This window comes from Galeopterus variegatus, unplaced genomic scaffold (assembly GCF_000696425.1).
Source record: "Galeopterus variegatus unplaced genomic scaffold, G_variegatus-3.0.2 Scaffold3897, whole genome shotgun sequence".
Taxonomy (NCBI): domain Eukaryota; kingdom Metazoa; phylum Chordata; class Mammalia; order Dermoptera; family Cynocephalidae; genus Galeopterus; species Galeopterus variegatus.
The window spans coordinates 27,797-39,411 of NW_007730008.1; the positions used below are offsets into that span (position 1 = coordinate 27,797).

The window sequence follows — 11,615 nt, forward strand, 5'->3', positions numbered from 1 at the left end:
ATCTTTCTTCACGAAGCCATCCCTGAATACTCCAGCCCTCCTGGGCCTAGTCCCTCCGTGAAATTTGTCACCATTTCTTGGAGTCCATAGTGAGGCATTCCTCCTCCCCTGAGAACTTAAAAATGTGGTAAAACTTTTTTTGAAAGATGGCTATCCAAGAGAGAAACATCAAGGGTTCCACACATAGTGGAGCAGAGCAGAGGTGTAAGGAAGGTCCCTGGTCTACAAACGTGAGCTGAACCGCATTGGACGTATTAATGTATCTAAAGAAAAACGTCCATCAGAGGGCTGGCCAGTAGTGAGAGCACAGACAAGGCGAGGAAGGGCCCAGCAAGGGCAGTGCCCACCTGACATTGTGCGTGAGTTGAGGTGGCATCTCAGGCGGCAGATGTGGGGTCGGCCTGGCAAGGCTGCACCTGGGGGGATGAGTGAGTCCGGCCACCTCAGCCCTTTCCATTAAACACTGGAGTCAGCCGGTTCCTTTTCTGATTCTGTTCTCACATTAGCCTTCAGGTTGTGCTTCAGTGCGCCGTGGAGGCCCCTCTCTCCAGAGGGGCGATTCACTGATTGAGTCGACACAGGTGTTCTGTCTGTGGAATAAGATATATTTCTCATTGTCAAGTCATAATCTAGCATTCTCACTTTCAGTCAGTCCTGTGATATCGATAAGGTGAGACTGCTCTGAGCGGAAAGAGGGAGTTCTCTCTTGGCGAGGACAGAGTCTGATTTCTGAGCCTAGGAGGCAGGGACCAGCTGGGGTCAGTTTGCAGAGGCCTCTGGGAAGATGGTCATTAGCCATTAGCCCAGTCAGTACCTTCTGCATGTCCTGGTGGCATGTGGCCTTTTTTGTTTTTGAAATTTCTATCAACTCCTATATTGCTTTAAGTTTCTGTATAGAATGTAACCTTGTATCTGTGTTTATTTACACGTTGTCGTTACTTCCTTTTCTCACTTAGATGGTAAGCTATGTGAAGACAGGGAGCACGCAGTGTTTCACCCGTAGTAGACAATAGAGGTGTGCAAAGGAAGAGAGAGATGAGGCATTATGTCAGTTCCACAATGAGGAATAATGCAACCTAGTGTTTCTTTGTAGTAAGCAGAGTCCAGCAATATACAGACCTGTGTGTTCCTAAGACTTTTGAAATGTCACCTTTTAATATTCTAATCAGTGGGAGAAAATGAATAAATGCTAACAGAGCACCTAAGTATTTAAGGAACAATAACGGCAGACCCCTATTCTCACCTTAAACATATTTCAGCAAATGTAAAAAAAGAAAATGTAAAAATATTAGAAGAAAATAGAAGCAGTAGTTTTTATAATCTTGCAGTGGAGAAGAGCTTTCTAAGCCTGTATCACAGCAGAAGCCTTTGCTAGATTTGCCCACCTTGTCTGCGACACCACCAGCAAACTTAGCAGTTAATATGCTGAGCCCAGGACAAAGAGTTTTCCATGTATCATATGATTTAATCCTCACAACAGTCCTGTGAGGAGGAGATTATCATCCCACTCTAGAGAGGAAGGACAGCAAGTTAAGGCCACCATTGCAAAACCAAAAGCAGAACCCAGATTCCCCTGACTGCAAAGCCTGCGCACCTCACTGCCACTCTGTTTTGCCTCCTTAAAGACTAAAAAGAAACACTGGGAAATATTTGAAACATGGAAGTACAATGGAAACCATTGGAAGGATTAATATATTTAATATAAAGAGTTTTATAAACCAGCAAGAGAAGACAGTCTAGTGGAGAAAGGGCCAAAGGCTGTGAAGAGTAGGGAATTCATCGTCTGTGCTGTTGCATCTGCGGCCCTAGCCTGTGGCTTACGGGGTGCGAGTCTTATTAGAGGCCTTTGTCACTTGACGGAACAGTCTCTGATAATTTCTTTTTGTACTTTTCTAGCATTATATTATTTATATTTTTCAATCCATCTGGAATTTGTTTAATTTCTTGGCTTCTAGTGTGGTTTTAGGTAGAGAGTCTAACTTAATTGTCCCTTCATGAATATTCAGTTGCTTTAAGGCAGTTTTTATTGTACGGTCCATTCTTTCTTTAGTGATGTAAAACACCATCTTTACCTGGACTCCTCTCTTCTTTGATCCAGTTGTCTTTTCCTGTGCCAGTACCAGGATCACACTACATAATTCGCTTGTTCTCAGAGTATAGGCATATCCCATTTAGAAACTGCCAGATTGCTCTTTGAAGTGATTTACCAGTTACAAACTCCCTAGCAAGTTCCCATGTCTCCACTACTTCCTGACTTTATTGCAGGAAGAGGTATGTCTCAATACGCGGCAAGCTCGTGCTCTTTGGTCTTCTTTTTCATACTTTTCATAGCTATTCTTGCCCATTTTCACTACCAAATGCCAGCTGCACAAATCTTGTAAAAAACTGTCTCAGGATTTGAATAGGATTACATTGAATTTGTAGATTAATCTGAGAATTGACATCTTTACAACATTCTAGGACCATGGTATCTCATGCCACGTATTTATATCTTCTTAACATCATTGAGAAGAGTTTGTGTTTTCATCACATAGATCCTACACATCTTTTTAAATGTTTATTCCTAGGTGTTTTACACTTTTATTGCTGCTGTAATTGGGATCATTCTTCCATTTCGTAATTAATTATTCGGGGTACATAGGAAAGCTATTGAAGTTTTGTATACTGATGGCTTGATTTTGTACCTAGCCACCTTACTGAATTCTGTTCCTTCCAGTAAAGATTTAGTTGTTTCTCTTGGGCTTTTTATATTTTCCATCATTTCATATGCAAATAATGATAGTTTTATCTCTTCCTTTCCAATCCTTATACCCCGTTTACTTTTCTTATTGCATTTATTAGGACCTCAAATCAACAATGATGATGGTAGCTGTCATAATAGGTGTCATCCTCTTGTTCTTGACTTTAAAACCAAGCTGTTGTTTAGGTTTCTGGGAGATACTTTTATCAAGTTACAGATGTTTCCTTTTTTTCCTACTGCATGCAAGACCCTAAGCTAGGTACTGTAGAAGAATGAAAGAACTATTGAACAGGATAGAGTTCATGTTCCCCAAAAAGTTATCTCACCAGGTAGATAAGACTTCAGATAAATAAAAGGAATGAATAAAGATTTGCAAATAAATAAAAGGAATGAATAAATATTTGGAGATAGTGGTCACTGTGATGGATAATCACAGTCCTGTTTTTTTCCAAAACAGATTTATTCTCATAGAGAAGACCCAGATGGGTCCCCAGGGTAAGTATTAATCTGGCACTTTTTAAACTAGAATTTTAGAACTAGAGAAGAACTTAACATTTATCTATTTCAATTCCCTCAATTGCAGTGAGAAAACTGCCAGAGGCAGGAAGAATACTTCCTTAACCCAGGGCTCTGCATGACCCCAGCAACATTAGTTCCCCAGGCAGAGCTGAGTTAGCAGTGACTAGTAAGGATGCACCTGCTGTCCTGCCAAGAAAGGGTAGCAGGGTAGAGGCTTTGGTGGTACCTGTTCCTTCTGCCGGGGAGTGGGCCCAGGCCAGACCAGAGGCCTTCTTGGAGGCTCTGGAGAAGGGGGGTCGGGAAGGCCACATAATATTGAGGTAATTCAAGGCTCATAGGAGGTAGAATACATGAGTCCTTCCTCTAAAGTGGCAGGAAAACCTACCTTCTTATCCTACTGGATTTGTGGCCCCACTCTCTATTCCTTTTATCCAAACCTCATAGAGCTTAACTAGGAGAGACCTCAGACAGTAGTTTGTCTCTTCCTTTTATTATAAGGAAATGGAGAAGGAGAAAGGGAAAATATCTTGCCCCATGATCACACTGTAGTGAGTATAAGAAGAGGCTGATTCTTTTCCTGGCGGGGGATTTCTCCATTGATTTTACTTGGGCTTGGGCTATGAGCTACATTTTATGTCACGAATCAGTACACACATATATAGACACAGGTAGTTTCTGAAATGATGCACTCTGATTTTTTCATATTCTGTTTGTATTCAGAAAGAATATCTTGTGTTTTAGTGCTAGCCATGTCCTTTAAACTGGTTCCACCACCCACTCACTCATCAGTGACAGCCTGCAGTATTAAAATCAATGGGGTCGATAACCTGGCTAGTTGAACCCAGGCATTTGCTTGATGTGATTCAACTTCTAGGATAAAGCAGCTAGGAAAACAGAGGCACCTCATCCACCACCCCCCAGCAGATGACACTTGTGAGACAGTCTGAAAGGGACTGATGTAAAATGCTTCTGGAGACAGCAGACACTTCTGCCCAGTGTGGCTGTGCACTTTGTTCACTGCACGAGGGCACTTGGTCGAGGAAGTATATGGGGCTGAAAGTCCTGCCTGTACTCCATGCCGCATACAGAGTTCTCCCCAGAGACATTGTGAGGACCTTTTGACAGACACAGAGAGCTTCTGGAAGCCCAGCATGCATGAAATTTTTTTTGAAGGTCCCTGCTCTGTGGTGATTTACTCATTGTGATTATGGACTGAGATGCACATTTAGTCCTAATAAGACCAGAGATGTACACTGTGAGAGACATGGAAAATGGCATGACTAATTGTCTTGTGTGTATGTTTTCCCCCAAGGGGCTTTTTCAGATTTCTGTGGCATAGGAAATGCTCAGAGAAAAATCACTCTCACGTAAATTTGAGAAGGATTCACTCCTGTGCCCAGAGATAGCAGGGGAAATGCAGCATTAATATTTCCCCTTTTCTTTTCTAGAAAGGCTTTTTCCTGTTAAGGAAGCCGCTGTGGCCTAGGGATTATATATAAACCGCCGAGTACTACCCGCCAGAAAAACATGGCCAAAAAGCTGCATGACAAGAAGTCTTCAGATGAGGATGAGAGGTACAAGAATAGAGGGTAAATGATTGGGAACAATTTAAAATTTGTTATCTACAATGAGGAGATAATGAACGTTTATTTTAATTTTATTTTTCTGGTGGCTGGTCAGTAAGGGAATCTGAAGCTAGGACCTCGGTGATGTGAGGCTGTGCTCTAAGCAGCTGAGTTAACTGGCCAGCTTGTTAGTTGCTGTTATCAAGAGTAAAAGCCTTGACATTGTTTTTCTTATCCTAGGGCGCTCCGTGAATCAGCCCGAACAGGGAGGACTATGTGTGCATAGACAGGACTGATGAGGGAGAGGAAAGCGAGGTGCCCGAGGGGAACACAGAGTGACCCCGTCCTGCCTCAGGCCACCTGCAAATCTTATTTTGTCACCTTTCAGCACTGCGGGGAAAATACTTTTTTTTTATTGAAACATATAAAATTCATAAGCAATTCTAGCCATATTGTAAGAAATTAAAATGTAAATAGTTAAATATTTATATATAAATACCCAGGGCCATGGGCAAGCAAAGTGAGACTGAAGGTGGGATCTCTCACGGGAGCCAGTGGTCCTTTTGAAGGTCTACTTTTGCAAGGGGGCGGGCAGCCATACCTGGGCCTGGTGACAGGTGGGTCCAGAGTGGGTGGTGAGGGCAGTTTATTCACCAAAAGCAGCACAGAAAGCCAGGGCCCTGTGGGATCGGGAGGGCATGGGGTGCGAATGAAAGGCTGATTCAAGTAGAGAGCTGAGGGTGTGATGTGGACACTGCAGCTGAAGGTGCCAAGAATCCGCAGGGACCAGGAAGCAGGAGCTCACAATTCACATTCAGGTCCTGGGACCTGCCACGGCTCCTCTGCCCCTCCACCCCTTTCCTGTCCCAGCCCCACATCTACCGTCTTTGTGGTGAAAAGTAGAACTGGAAGAGCTTCAAAAGGGGAAGACCCTCCTGCCGCACTTGTCCTTCAGGCTGTGAGGGTCTGGCCTGAGCATCACGGGGATATATCTACACAGGACCACCGAGGGTTCTAATCGCAATTTGCCATTAACCAATGTTAAATAAAAATTGTAGGAGGCCGCTGTTTTGGACTAAATTCCTGCACTAGGCCCCAACAGACAAGACTAAAATTCAAAATGGAGTCACCCCTGGTAAATTCCATGTCAGTTAGGTTGTGTTCTACATTCTGAGAAATCAGGAGAAAGAGGTAACAGGCAATTTTCTCAACAGGACACTTTAAATCTGCAATAGGTGTGATACAGAAGGTCATTTTGCTTTAATCCTGACACAAAAGAGACAGCCAAAAGTATCCTGATGTAAACTAGTCATTTTTCTATAGTTCTGTCTTCCTGTCCCCACCTTTCAGGAAAAGTAACTTTGAAATAACTGAGCTACTTTCTTGTTTTGCTGTCTTCAGCCCTCTTCTGTCTATTAACATCAGCCCATTTTGCTCAGCTCACTGGGACACATTTCATTTTAGGGAATGAAGTGCTGCTGCAATAGAGATCTTTAACTAAATCTGTTGTCATTGTGTCCTTTGACATCAGACTTCTTGGATGGAGGGTAAGAATGTGTAAAAGGCCTAGCACAGGGCCTGACACACAGCAGGGACAAACGGCATCTGTAACTCCACATTGCCACTGCCTAAATGAGTGTGCAAGAGTAGAAGTCAGTAGTTGTTAAGTCCCTCGGGGCAGCTGGCTTCCTCAAGGGGCTGTGTGGGGTGTGAGCCTGAGGGGGCTGCTGGTTGGCCTGGCCCCACCCCAGCACCTTGGGGAGACCTGGGCTGGGCAGCTACATTTACATTTAACCAAATAACCAGCTCCTGCTGGCCATCAGGGGACCAAAAACAAAAAATGGTTATGGCTGTCTCTGCTCTCAAATAGTTATGGCCATTGCCACTGCCTAAATGAGTGTGCAAGAGTAGAAGTCAGTAGTTGTTAAGTCCCTCGGGGCAGCTGGCTTCCTCAAGGGGCTGTGTGGGGTGTGAGCCTGAGGGGGCTGCTGGTTGGCCTGGCCCCACCCCAGCAACTTGGGCAGACCTGGGCTGGGCAGCCACATTCACTTACATTTAAACAAATAACCAGCTCCTGCTGGCCATCAGGGGACCAAAAACATACAAACAAAAAATGGTCATAGCTGTCTCTGCTCTCAAATAGTTATGGCCTGAAAAAGTTAACACAACCAAGGAATATCCTCAATGGAGAGAAAAGCCTTCACCAGTGAACATCCACAATCCTAAAATTCACATTTGTCTCCTTCCTTCCAGTTCCTTCCATCCAGCTTTGTTATTTTACCTTAGAGACATTTGGACAGTTAAGATTTAGTCCCTCCTTATTTTTGGTCAGCTGGTTTTGGACAGTTAAGATTTAGTCCCTCCTTATTTTTGGTCAGCTGGTTGGTGCAGGTTCCCTCCTTTTATGACTCGGTTCCAGGCACTTGCAGGAAATACCAAGAAAAATGATTGCTCCAAACAGCTTATAGGTGCTAGGGTGGGGGTAAGCACAGAATATTACAGGAACCCAGGAGAGGTGCCTAACCCAGCTGGGGGATGGGGGGCTGCAGACTGGGGATGTGTAAGGAAAGCTTCCAGGAGGAGCTGATGGAGGACTCCTGAGCTGCCTCTTATGGGATAGCAATCTCTCCCCTCAGGGCCATAAGCAGTGGCTGGAGATCACACGATTTCCCAGGTGTGTGTGACTGCCAGGACAGCCACCTGGTTGTAGGGCAGCTGCTCTTTTTGCCCATTTTCCTCAGGGAGTTTTCCTGGGTCTTGATGACCTAAGCAGAGTTTGTTCAGAATCCTGTGTTGTCAGTGGTCCCCAGTAGCCATCCCAATCAACACATCATCCCATCACTGGCAGAAAGAAGCACCTGCCAATTCTGATTGTCCCACGGAGGAAACCCTGGTGGCCCAGTTCTGTGAGCCCCCACCCCCAGGCGCATGAATCAGAACTCACCATGCTCTGCTTTAGGAGACCCACAGCGTTTGAATCGATTAAAATGTCCAAACCAAACCAACCCTTCCCGGCGGCCCCAGACCAGCTCCTCTTCCTTGTCTACAAGCAGAGAGAGCAGTCTTGATTTAGGGGCTGGAAATAGCAACATCAGGGTGAGGTTTGTGGCACTTAAGACAGCTGGACTGGTCCCTCACCTCATGTGACTCATTTCCTCCGTGTAGGCAGTCACTTAGGGTGGCACAGCCAGCTTCCTTGCCTCTGTTTTTCCATGATTAGGCACAGAAAGCAGGGAGGACTTGAAATAGTGAAAAAAAGGAACAAGAACCCGTTCCCACAGCACACTGACCCCCGACTGCCTCCCTCTTCCCCCAGCCAGTGAAAAACCTCAGACTCAGAAGGGAGGGGGCAGGGCCTGGCTACCTGGGGTCCCGGGAGCCTGATCAGAGGCAGGGAGAAAGAAAGAGGTGTCCAGGGAGGATGTCGGCATCCTTCTCGCCATACCTCCCTCACCTGCAGCCCTCTATGAGCAGGGCCAAAAAACCCTGTGTGCTGGGACAACTGGATATCCATCCACGTGCACAGGATAAAGTGGCACCCCTTCCTTACTCACCTTCAAGAAAAGTTAATTCGGCGTGGATTATAGACCTGAATGTAAGAGCTAAAACCACAAAGCTCTTCACAAGGCAGAGAACATAGGAGTAAATCTCTGTGACATTGGCTTAGGCAATGGTTTCTTAAATACAACACGAGAAGCAGATGGAAGAGAAAAATAGGTAAATTTTTATCTACTCATCAAAATTTAAAGCTTTTATGCTTCAGGGGGCACTGACAAGAAAGTGAAAAGGCAACCCACAGAATGGGAGAAATTATTTGCAAATCATACATCTGGTAAGTGTCTAGTTTCCAGAATATATAAGGGACACAAACAACTTGTATTAGTTTGCTAGAGCAGTAGTAACAAAGTACCATAAACTGGGTGGCTTAAAACAACAGACATTTATTCTCTGATAGTTTTGGAGGCTGGCAATCCGAAATCTAGAAGTCAGCAGGGTTGGTTCTTTCTGGAGATACTAAAGAAGAATCTGTTCCACATTTTCTCTTAGCTTCTAGTATTGCCAGCAACGTTGACATTCCTTGTCTTGTGGACATGTTACTCCAGTCCCCACCTCCATTGTCACAGGGTGTTCTCCACTGTGTCTCTCTATTCACTTGCCATTCTCCTTTCTGTGTGTGTCATTCTCTTCTCCTGGGGACAGCAGTCATACTGGATGAAGGGCCTACCCTACTCCAATATGACCTCACTTTCTTTTTTTTTTTTTTTATTATTCTGGCTTCTGACTGGTACAGGGATCAAACCCCATACCTTGGTGTTATCAGCACCACACTCTCCCTACTGAGCCACGGGCCAGCCCTGGAGCCTTCTGTTATGGGGGCTATGCTATATGGGAGCAGGGACCAAGTGAAGGAACTGAGCTGGTAGGTGGAGAAAGACGTCCAGATGAAGGTTTGTTAGCAGGGGGAGTGGGGTTTCTGCTTTAGTGTCTCTGCCCTTTTTCCCCTCAGAGAACTGCCTTTCATCATCGTCACCTATGATGGTAGTGAGAACAAAAGCACACTAAAGAGGTGGGGATTGGAAGACTTGCACTACATCTGGACATGAGGCAGGACAGTATGGGGCACTTGAATGTGAGGAGACATGGAAGGTCTGCAGAGAGGCCAGCTGACTGGGGGGAAATATCTGTCTTCAAGCCTTGGGCATGACTACTGGGCAATTGGCCATTGGGACCAATGGAATAATCTCAATGGAATGTTCTGAGTAGGCGGCCACTTTTTCAAGTGATGCCTTTTTCTCCTTTTGTTGTTGCTATTTCATAGATTTAAGTGTTGGTTTATTTTCCTCCTCTCTAAATGGCACTCATATGTTTGCTGACTCCTAATTTATTTGACTGGGATGTATAGCTGTGGCCTGACAAAAAGCTGCTCTATGAGTCTTCCTTATCAAAAGTAGTCTCTTCTCTTTCGACAGTTGAAGAGGCATCCCTAAAGAATCCAGAAGGAAGATTCATGAAGATATTAAAAGCTCGGAAGCAGAACACAAGCACTGAGCTGACGATTGAGCCAGAGAAGGCATCCTCAGACATAACTGGCATGAATGGGGCAAATGTGAATGAGCAGCTAGACCTAAATGATAAAAGTGAAATTATACATGCACTAAATTACCTATTATCTTATCTATCCAAGGGTAACCTAGAAAATATACAACAACATTATTACCATTCATTAAACTGCTTTTTTCAAATGTACAGGATGAAGATAACACCCCTGGATTACTTGAAGAAAAATATACAAATAGCCCCTCTCTCATACCTGAATCCAACAATTCACCCTACACAAATAAATCGAGGAAGCTCTATTTTCTCGAAAACTTGTTAGATACGGAAATTGAAGAAAAATCGATGAGGTTAAGAAGAAAGAAAAAACTACAATGCTTATGCATTCTAGTCTTTTAGGTCCCAAACTTAAACACCAAATATTGTTAAAGAAATTAGAAACTGTCCAACCACAGGAGAACAGCCTGGCAAAGATTGAGAGTAGGGAAAAGGGTGCAGAGAGTGTACAGAGTCCTCCAGTGGTGAAGAGGCATAAAGAACAGGTACTTCAAACAAGTGAGGGAGGGATCAGAGAATCATTGAAGGATCAGAGCATCGGGAAGGATCAGAGATTCATTGAGGGGTCCGAGCATCACTGAGAGTGCAGGAAAAAGGCTACAGAGAGTGAACAGATTCCTCAAGTGGCCAAGAGGCAAAAAGAAAAGACACTTCAAAGAAGTGAGTGATCTGGCCGGCCCGTGGGTCACTTGCGATGGCGTGGTGCTGACAACACCAAGTCAAGGGTTAAGATCCCCTTACCGGTCATCTTTATATAGGGGGGAAAAAAAATTAGGCAGGCAAAGAAACAACACTGGATCCGAAACTGGAATTCTGTGAGGCGCCTCCATAGCACAGGGCCCAGGGGGAGAAGGGACAAGGACAGGGTTGAAGGGGAGGTCGGTCACCATATCCTGTTTTGAGTCTTGGGGACTGAAAGAGGGTCCACTTTGGGGCAGTCACATTCCTTCGTGTCTTGCTAAGTTCCTGCCCAACCCCAACGTGCACAAACGTGTCCCAGGGCTGCAATGTGAATGCGTGTGCTGCCACCTATCGTCGTGCCGGGACAATGCAGCTGCCTTCGAGCCTCCTGTACCACCCCAGGGAGATCCGGGTTTCCAGACTCAAGCTCCCTCTCTTAGCAGCATCCAGCTCTGGGGAGGAGGTCCCGTGGAGCCAAATAGGGGTTTAATGTAAGAGTATGTGTCAGGGGTTTTAATCCGCACCGCAAGATGCCTGGCCAGACACCAAAAGCTGCTTCAAACCTACTGAACCCAAATCTCCACCATCCCCACCACACCTGATTCGCCGGCACTTTGAGCCACTGGTGGGGGGTATTCCTGCCTTCCCTGAGTGGATCATCACTGTAGGAGACAATAAATCAATCTCTAAGTTATAAGTAAACAATGCAAGAGAAGTCGCAAGGTGCTGCTGCTGAATGAGGGATGGATGATCTGTTCTAGTTCTGCGGCAGGAAAGCTTGACAGGGATGGGACAGCAGGGAAGGGCTGCTGGAAGGGGTGGAACTGGAGGCAGCCCTTGGAGAATGGCTCCAACGTGGATCAGCAGGGAAAGGAGAACACACATAGAGCAGGGGGAATGAGGAAGAGGGTAAGACATTTCCAGAAAGGATAGGCTAAGTTAATTCACATCAGCCTTCCCACTGAAAACAAGTGCAAATGCTGGATAAAGGATTTTTT

The 11,615-nt window shown here is 45.2% G+C and overlaps 1 long non-coding RNA gene across 1 annotated transcript in view; it reads left to right on the forward strand.

Moving 5' to 3' along the window:
* The window catches only part of LOC103601825, a 20,558-nt gene extending 8,943 nt beyond the window's left edge, over positions 1–11,615 (forward strand). The window contains exons 3-6 of the long non-coding RNA XR_551479.1: positions 3,198–3,235; positions 4,708–4,848; positions 5,065–5,220; positions 9,795–11,615. This is a non-coding gene — a long non-coding RNA (uncharacterized LOC103601825). The remainder of the gene's footprint in view (positions 1–3,197; positions 3,236–4,707; positions 4,849–5,064; positions 5,221–9,794) is intronic.